Here is a 9,833-nt window from a genome sequence, read left to right on the forward strand (position 1 = left end):
CAGACCTCCCCCCACCTGCTTCTGCCCACTGGTGGTAACCTTGAATCATCTGTGGCTTCCACACACATCACCCCAGTCTCTGTCTCCACCTTCACACAGGGGTCTCCACATTTCCTCTTTTTATCAGAACACTAGTCATACTAGATTAAGGTTGACCCTAGCAATGTCATTTACACTAGGTTACCCCTATAAAGACCCAATCTTCCAGGAAGGGCACAGTCTTAGACACTGGGGACTAGAATTCCAACAAACAAATTTTAGGGAGCCACAATTCAACCCAGAACAGCCAGGCACCCCCTTACCCCATCGCTGGGGCTGCTGAAGGCCAAAGGGGATAAGATTTGCATAGTTCAATCAGCAACGGAGTCACGGAAGTAGAATTCCAACTCAGGACCCTCAGACAGATTATCTTAGGCCTCTTGAAAATCTAAGTTCAGCTGGGATTGGAGGGACCTAAAGGAGATGATGACTTGGCCATGACCCAGTAAGGGCCCATAGTGACTGCGTCTCTCACAAGTCCCATCCAGCCACGGACTCTAGATCCAAGCACCCTAGCTCAGGCTGAGCACTCCTAATGGTCAATCCGACCTCACCAGAGAGCTTTTTAACAAGCATCGTTCATCTCTTTCTCCCATGCCTGCAACGGGACTGGCTCGCACACAGGGAGCTCAAAGCCTAAATGCAGCCTTAAAATGATTTTAATGCTCACCTTCGAGTGCCAAAGATTGGGTCTCCCATCCCTTGAACAGCCCATCTCTCCAACGTGGAAGTCGGGAGCCTGAAAGGCAATTTTGTTAATGCTACTGGGAGGAGCAAGCGGGTCTGGAAACTCATCCATCATTGTAACACGCTCCGGGATGGGCTTAGAAGATAAAGCTTTCATCTTCTATGCCGGGTGGAGCCTCTTCAATTAGGCTGGGAGGGGGTGTGGGTGGGAGCAGAGACAGGCACCCTGAGGAGGGAAGGAAGGAGATGGGAACCTTTCCTAGAGAGGCTGGGGAGAGGAAGCTGCTCTATCCAGCAAAGTCAAGGTAAAAGGGCTACTTAGCTGGAGGTGGTTCCAGGGCAGGCCCTAGGAGACTGAGCAGAAGGGGCAGGAAATGACAAGGTGCTGTCCTAGGCTGAGTCCTCCCTCCTCAATGAGGAGGACAACAGTGCCCTACCCTTCTGCTGGGGTGAAAGAAACACTACGCCACTAGAATAGAGACAAAGAAGTGATAGTTGAACATCACAAGGCTCGACTAAGTATCCTCTGGCCCATGAACCACCTGACACCCCTCAGCTCACGCTCACAGAACCCCAATAATCAAGCCAACACTTTAGGTCCTAGGAAGTACCAAGGACCATCTCTCTCCACCTTGCACCTCCCCAATGCTGGCACCAGGACTGGGGCAGAAACAGGTGAGCAGAGCTCGTGCTTTTCCATCGGGCAGGGGAGGCAGCCCTCTTCTCCAGGATAGGAACAGAGAGAGGCTACAGAATCAGCCCCTAGTGTGGGTGGTCTGCCAGTGTTCCTGGGGAAAACCTGTAGGACCACCCAGAGTAACGAAAAGCAGAGGCGGCCTGGATTTATACTCGGGGTAGAGTGTTCATCCTGCTACCCGGTCTTCATCCTGACATATTGTCACCTGCCATGGCTGGACTCTCCATGAGTCGATTGATTATTGATCATTCTGCCAATAAATCAGCAAGGGATTTACCGAGCCATATCCACTAGAAACCGAGTGGGCGTTGGCCTCCGCCTGCTGGCCAAGAAGCATTGGCCGAAAGGCTAGTAGTCATCATGATACAGCAGAACAGCAGAAACGCTGTCCCTTACTGTGCACTTGGCTGTGTGTTCTAGACGACATACATGTATTATCTCATTGCCCCCACCCATTTTCTGTTTCTTTTATCTTTCTCTGCCTCCAGCCTTACGTTCCTAACACCTGCCCACCTCGGTGTTTCACATCTCACAGCCATGTTGTTCCTTTGCCCAGAGTCCCCTGCCTATCTTTATTCAGCAGACTCATTCTCAGATATCCACTGAGAGGCTCATTTCCTCAGGAAACCCCACTAAAGTCCCAGCCTGAGCCCAGTGTTCCTCCTGCCTGTTCTCAACAGCACCAGGCTGAGAGGACAAATGGAGCCCTGACGTTCCCCTGGCTTCACCCAAGGCAGACATCATTAATGGATCACCGCATGATTCTGAGAACTTTGCTGGGCTTAGCTGGAACTGCCTGCCTTGAGAGCACAAAGTGAGTGATTAAGTCAGACGTGGGTGGGATGTGGAGCGCAGCACAATACCAGGCATGGTTTAGCACCGCTGCCTTAAGAGGTCCCTGGCCTGCCCAGCCCTGATCACTGTCCACATCCTGTCAGTTGGTGGAGCTGGTGATGAAAGGGGGAACATAACAAATCAGGAGAGGAACAAGAAGGCAAGGGACCATTTCTAGAAAAGGACATGACCCGACAAAGGAACAAGAACAAGTGACCCCTTCCCCTTGCTTGCAACAAGGCTGGGCTGGCGCTGGGGTTCCTGGAAGGCCAGTGGGCAAAGCCTCTGCCCAAGATTCCCTGCTTCCTAAGCCTCAGTAGTGCTTGGCCCAACAGGTCCTTCATGTATGCACAGCACTGTGCATGACATCATGTTCTTCACGGTGCCCTCCTCCAAATACTCAAGGCAGGGGACACTGTTACATTCCCTTTTCATGGGAAATGAAGCCATTTGTCAAATGTCCACAGGTCCCACTCCGCAGCTCAACAAGGGTTAAGCTCTGAAAGGAATTCAGCCACTGAGCCTCTGGATTCAGAGGTTTCTGTCCCCAAAGTACATCCTGCCTTTTTGTCTCCATGGCTGCTAGCAGTCCCCTGGAATAAAAACTAGATGGTGTGTGTGTGTGTGTGTGTGTGTGTGTGTGTGTGTGTGTGTGCGCGCGCATGTGTGTCTGTGTCTGTGTGTTTGTGGGGGTGGGAAGGATAGGTTGGGTGGGTAACAGTATGAGCTGGGGACTGGGCAGAAGTCCTAAAGATTTCACAATGACATATATAGATAGAAAATAAACTACTCTAAAACGAAAAAGTACAAAAAACTAAATAGCGTGTATCTGCACAGCACCTCTCCCGATACCAACCTGATTTCTGCCCTCCCATCCCTCTGGCCTCTGTTGCCCCACCCCCCTAACACCCTTCAGAAATGCCTAGGAGAAGGGAGGGGCAGGAAGCTCCCTCACCTCGGGGTCTTCTGCAGTGGGAGCCTCCTCTCTTTTTCTGAGGACAGAGCGGTTTTCCTTGTGCTCTATGTAAATGAGCTGTTTGTGAATGTGCATCTGTAATGGAGGAGCTGTCAGGTTGGGCTGGGGGGTTGGCTGGGATGGAGGAGGACAATAGATTCCGTGCTCAGAGGTCAGGCGTGGGGGGAGGGGACGGCTGGCTCCGGAGACTGGGGAGAAGGAGCCAGATGCAGGGGTCGGAGACAACAAGCAGGGATGAGGCCCAGGCTCGAGTCTTGCTGAGACCTGGAGCCTCAGGCAGGGAGGTGGTAAAGAGCCCTGAGCCTGTGGTGACAGCTGGGCTGGGGAGAGTGCCATGTGCCAGGGTGAGGAGGAGAAGCCCGGGGCACTGGGGCAGCTGGGGCACACCCTGGGTGCCAGGAAGAAGCTGCAAGGCAGCCTAGGAGCTGCTGCTTTGGAAATCAGGGACGACTCCTGTAAAGGACCCAGTTGCCCTATGCAGGGCCTCTCCACAGGATGGGACCCACTCGGGTCTCACAGAGCACCAAGCTCAGAGCAGCATACAAGCCAGTCAATCAACGGTAGTGTTGCAATCTAAGAATTCAGCGGTAAGCCCAAAGAAAACCACTTCATTTAGCCTAAGGAGAAACTGGGGTGTGGGTATGACAAGGTTATGGAGTATGATCAGAACCCCAGGGCAGCATGGAACCAGCAAGAGCTTCTCTCTCCATCCTGGGCAGGGCTCCTTGAGGGGCCTCTGAAGACCAGCTTCACCCCAAATCCACAGGTCCTACGGCAACCCCACTGGCCCTGAAGCCTAATGCCAAACACCCTAGAACGGCTGTGAGGAGCCGAAGGGAAACTCTCTGGTTCCTCAGTTCAGGTCTGGGCCTGGGGCTTGTGTGGCAGCCGCGGGTTATTCAATTCAGATTTGTGAAGTGCCCCTCTTAGCCGTGTCTGTCCTAGGCACGGAGAGGGTAGCGACGGGCTCTGCCCCCTACTTGGAAGAGACAAACTAGAAGCAGTGGATCCCACATGGGCTGTGAGGACAGCCAGTGGCGGCAAAAGGGGAGCATCCTGCGGGTGGAAACAGCAATGAATGACCTTTTGTAAGAAGGTCTCCCACTTCATAGACACCCTGCGGGAGATGCGGGAGGTGGATGCTCAGGTGGGTAAGGGAAGAACAGTACAAGCCGAGAGAGAAGCAGGTCCTGAGCCCTGGGGAGAAAGCTTGCGAATCCTGGACTCAGGCAGAGGCTTTCCAGTCTTTGCTGGACTGGACACAGTTGCCTGCCAAAGCTCGCAGTCAAACAGCTTCCCCAGTGGGAAGTGGCTTCGTGCATGTTCTTGTGAATCGATAAAGGTTTTTATTATACGACGGTAGGTGGGGATTTAAGAGAAGGGAAGAGGGCAAGCTCCCAGAGGTAAGGTAGCAGCAAGGATTCGCATCTAAGGGTTAGTGAGGCTTTGCTGAATGGAGGTATGAGCTTTGGAGAATGGGCTAGTTGGTCGGGTCACCCTTCCACAAGGTGTCCTGGTGCCTCTCCGTTGTGGTTATATCCTTATACAGTTCCCAGGCAGGGAACTATAATTTGTAAAAGGTTATATAAAAGGAAAAGAAAGATGACAAGAACCCCAACCAGAAACCAAAGCCTCTGTCTGACATTTTTGGTCTTGGGCCAAAACAGAGCCAAGAACACTCTGGCTTCTGACCAACAAGAATCAGGGGTTTATTTTCTTTTTACATTATGTGTGCATGTATGGAAAGGCTTGTGCCCATGTGAACCAGATGCCTGTGGACCCCAGAGGGATCCCCTGGAGCTGGAATTACAGCAAGTTGTGAACTGCCCAATATTAAGATAGGAACCAAATTTGCATCCTCTGTAGGGGCAGTATTAACTCTCAGCTACTGAGCTGTGTCACCAGCCCCAGAGGACAAAAATTACAACTTCTGGCCTGGAGGTGGAAATGGGAGGGCGGGGGAGGTCCTGCTGTAAAACTGTCTGAGCAGTTTCTATTCCTGTTCTCCATCCCTGGAGGAAAGGATGGGGGATGTTGAGGAAAAGCAAGATACTAGTTAAAAAAACAAAACAACAAAAACAAACAAACAAAAAAGCCTCCTCTTGTTGAGAGTAGAACAGTTGGCTAGTAGAATGGACCAGACTAGCTTGGATCTGTGGGTTCCTGGGTCTCTGGGCTCCTGAGAGGTGAGAGCCTATAGGGCTCTGGGCTATGCAATGCTATATGACCCCTCCCTCAGAGGATGTCCCAAGCCTATGTCAAGTTCCCTGGGTCTCACTCCTGCCCATTCAGCCTTGTTTCCTTTTACCCCAGCTTCTGCCATATTGGCAGACTCCAAATAAGCTGTGCCCCAACCACAGCTAAGGAGACAGATCTGTGGCCCAAGACTCCTCCAGAGCCTTTAGATACTCTGCTGCACACCAAAAGGCTAACCCTCCACAGATTCTGACATTTGGATTCATTAAATAAATGAATGACACCACCCAGAAGTGCAAGAGAGTTGGCACGCCATGGGGCAAGCTTTCACAGAGAAAAGAAAACCTGGGGATCAGTTTTTTCTGTGGCTTGCCCCGTCACCAGCTCTTCACTACTCTTGGGCTGTAGCATTGGTGCCCTGTACCTAGAAGATGTGCTGGGATCAAGCCTCAGGCTTCCCTTATTACAAAAGTGTGTGCTAAGCCTCCTCAATGTTACTCTCATTACATCTGTTTTCCCTGCCTCACTCTCCTCCCTGATGAGGATCACGTGCTCCACTGAATGTGGAGCTCATAAAAATTCAAACCCTGATTTCTTTTCTGGAGACCATGACTAATGTAGCTGAGAGTAGGTCCTAGAGAGTAGCCCTAGAGAGAAGATTTAGGGGGTGCATTGCCCACCCCTCAAAAGACAGAAAGGGGTTGGGGATTTAGCTCAGTGGTAGAGCGCTTGCCTAGCAAGCGCAAGGCCCTGGGTTTGGTCCCCAGCTCCGAAAAAAAAAAAAGAAAAGAAAAAAAAAAAAAAAAAAGACAGAAAGGGTCTTGTTGCTGGTGGATTGTGGGAAGTGACTGCCTATGGGATGTAGTTCACAAATACTTAACTGTGGTTCACGAGGCACTAGAAGACCATGATTTAAATATAAAATGTCCCACACAGGTTCTCAGATTAATGGCTTGGTCTCCAGCTGGTGACTGCTATTTTGAAAGAGGTTGACAATTCTAGTTGGAGGGGCCTAATTACATAAAGTTAAATCACTGGGAGCATGTCTTCAGGAACAATATCTTGTCCTGACCCATTCCAGTACCCATCCCTGCTTCCTGGCAGCCATAGGTAACCACTATACTCTCCCTGGTTACCATAGGTAACCACTATACTCTCCCTGGTTACCATAGGTAACCACTATACTCTGCCTCTCTATCTGTCTGTCTGTCTGTCTGTCTGTCTTACAAAAGGCCCACGATGATGACTTGAAACTTTTGAGAGTATGAGCTGAAATTAACCTCTGCTCCCCAAAATTGTTTCTCTCAGGTGCTTGTTATGGTGATGAAAAGTCTGACTGACATGTGGAGCAGGGATGAGACACTAGACCGGCAGAGGCTGAAGTACTTTGCTGGTTTGGAGGAAATTATTATTATCAGGATTATAGTAAAAAAAAAATGATAGCCTTTAAAGCCCTGCAAAAATAAAAATGGTGGGTGCAGGGAAGCTAATAGGTGAAGGCACGCTTGGGAGGCCAGAGTATACCATGACACTTTGAGTTGCATCACCAGCAGCCACAATGTAGGTTGTGCTGAAAATTGAACCAAGGATCTAATTATAAGGGGTAGACCAATGAAGGGAATGAATGTGTTTCACAAATATTTTATAGACTGACAGGTAGAGCTTGAGATCCTTACCAGAGTGCTTGAAGACAGGCATGTAGACAAGCCTGGAAACCCTGAACTTCAGGTTTCTCTTGGGCCCTCTATGGCAGAAGAGGCAGCCCCTCCCCTTTGCCAATAGAAAACAGCCTCTTGGAGATCATACAACAAAACCCATAGCAGGGTTGGTCAATAAGGAGCATTGAGAAAGTAGAACCTTTGAGACCTGAGAGTCATTGTTGATGATCAGCACTGATGTTTAACCTTGGAAATGAAAGGTAAAGAGACAGTAACTTAGGAGGCCAGGGAAATAAGACTTGATGGTTAGGAGAAGGATCATGTCTACATCTATGGAAAACACCAGGAACTGGACAGGGCAGTGTTGGAAAAAGAGTTCTCAGGATATAAGCATCTTCAGGAAAGGTAGAGGAAAGTGTCTGGAGGTCTATAAATGCTTGGATAAGAAGCCTCAAAGATTGATAGCTTCAAGCAGTGGTTTGGGAGGATGCCTAGGAATGAGTGTCCCAAGATCATCAAGGAGGAGAGAAGAGGACAGCAGCCCCACAGCACACACCTCCTGATCCGGAGGTCGAAAAATCAAGAGCAGCCTCTACTTGAGAAAGCAGAGGATAGACAGCATCCTCTGGGAGGGGCATGAGGGTTGAGTGTGAGAACATAGGGTATTTTTCTGATGATTAATAATGGAAAGTTCCCATAAATAGGAAAAGGAGAATGCAGGTGGTGCAGACATGGCCAAATAAGGGTTAAAGAGGAGAAGGGAGAGCCTGATGTGAGAAATGAACAGTGTTGAGGTGAGACTGGAAGAAAGACCTCATAGGCATAGTAATGGAAGCCTGGGGATGCTGGGAAAGAGCCAATGAACACGGGACCCAGCCCCCCTTACTCTTGCCAAAGGCATAGGGACTTAGTTGCTAGGGTCTCAGGCAGGATCACAGAGAACTGTGGGTAGTTACGAGCTATAGCTAGCCCAAGAGGTCAAACCCTACATCCCCATCCTTAGACTGCCTTGGCTAGCTGACTTTGAGCCGAGTGGCTGAGGCTCTTTCTAAGCTGTTTCCTGTCTCTAAAATAGACTTGGTCTTCCTCTATGGAATTATTTGTGAGATTCAAGATGAGGAATGCAGGGCACAGGGCATCCCTTCTACCAGGCACTCCTCATTTCAGACCATTGAGAACATGCCCCACCCCGTGTGACCCAGAACCATGACAGCAGAGTTCAAAAGATCTGCTCTGTTCTGACCCCCATTTTCTTAATAAAGTGTGGAGTTCTCTGAGCTCTGAACATTTATTTTGTTGCCTGTTTACTCGTTCATTTTTAAAATATGGGTATGAGGTGGTAAGTCACAGTGTGCATGGTGTCCGTGCATGCGTAAGCAGGAGAGTACAGGAAGCCATTGTGCATCCTTTTCTATTCTTCTCCATCTAACTGCCTTGAGATCTTGGGCTCTGACTAAACATGAAGCTCACCATTTTGGATAGACTGGCTGGCCAACAAGCTCCCAGAATCCATTAGTATGGCACCCACACACACACAACAATTGGGGTTGTAAGTATGCATAACCATACATTCCTTTCAAGTGGGATTTGAACTCCAGTCCTCTTACTTTCAAAGGAAGTGTTTCTGCCCATTGTGCCATCATTCAGACCCCTGAATATTTATTTTTTTAAATGCCTAAGCTGCGACAGGACGAAACCTATGTCTGAAATGAACTACACAGGGGTTTCTATGTTAGTACACACTGTAGGGAGCCATATTGGATTTGGGCCTGGCCGCTTTGTGACTATGGCTCAAAGTGGCAACCTGACTCTTGGCTGCATGGCCACAGAGGGTCAACCTTGAAATGACTGCCATACAGTCATGAGATTGTTGGACAAAAACCTCTCCCAGGAAGACCCTGGGAGCAATCACAGGATGTTTCAGCCTGAGCAAAACACCGGATGTCCCTGAGCAGATTCCTGAGAAGGGTTCAACCTTTTCAAAGAACATGTCCCCGGAAGACTGTTGCCTCTTTGTTTAAGGAGGATATCTTGCAGTTTAGTGATTCACCTTATATCCTTGGGCACTTCTCAATGCTCCCCCACCCTAAGCTTCAATTCCTGCCTCAGAGCTTTAAATGCTGTACATTCCTCTCAATAAACAAGACCTTGACAATAGAATCTTGCTTGGTCTCCTTCTTCTCTCGCCCCCCCCCCATTAGGCCTAAGGGTAGCGCCCCTTCGGAACCCTGAATAACTGGACCCGCTGGACGGGTCAACACTCAGGGTGGACTCCCAAATTCTCCAAAGAGTGCATCTGAAGGGTATGCCTGCCCCCCCTCACTGGGGCCTTAGTCAATCACCAGACAGAAATGATGGGGGTTAACTGTTTCCAGCTTTGGACTATCATGCTTTGGATAATGCTCCTTTGTGTTCAACATAGATACAGTCTAGTCTGGTCACTCCCTTGTACTCTAGTGTGTTCATGCATTCACGGCAGTCGGTGGCCACTGCAAGGCAGGTACAATTCAAGACCCCCAGTGAAGAACTGCACCTGAAGACGGCACCAACCCTCACATATCCTGTGCTCACATCTGTGTGGCCCTAAGCCCCCTCCTTCCCCTTCTTCTTAACTGAGTGCCCATCACAAAAAGGCTGTAAGCATTCTGACAGCACCGTGAGGATGAACCACAGATCCACAGATGGGAGACTCCTTACTGCTTTAGATCTTCACACCAGCAGTATAGAATTTTTTTTGAAATAGAGA

Source organism: Rattus norvegicus, chromosome 5 (genome assembly GCF_036323735.1).
Source record: "Rattus norvegicus strain BN/NHsdMcwi chromosome 5, GRCr8, whole genome shotgun sequence".
Lineage (NCBI taxonomy): Eukaryota > Metazoa > Chordata > Mammalia > Rodentia > Muridae > Rattus > Rattus norvegicus.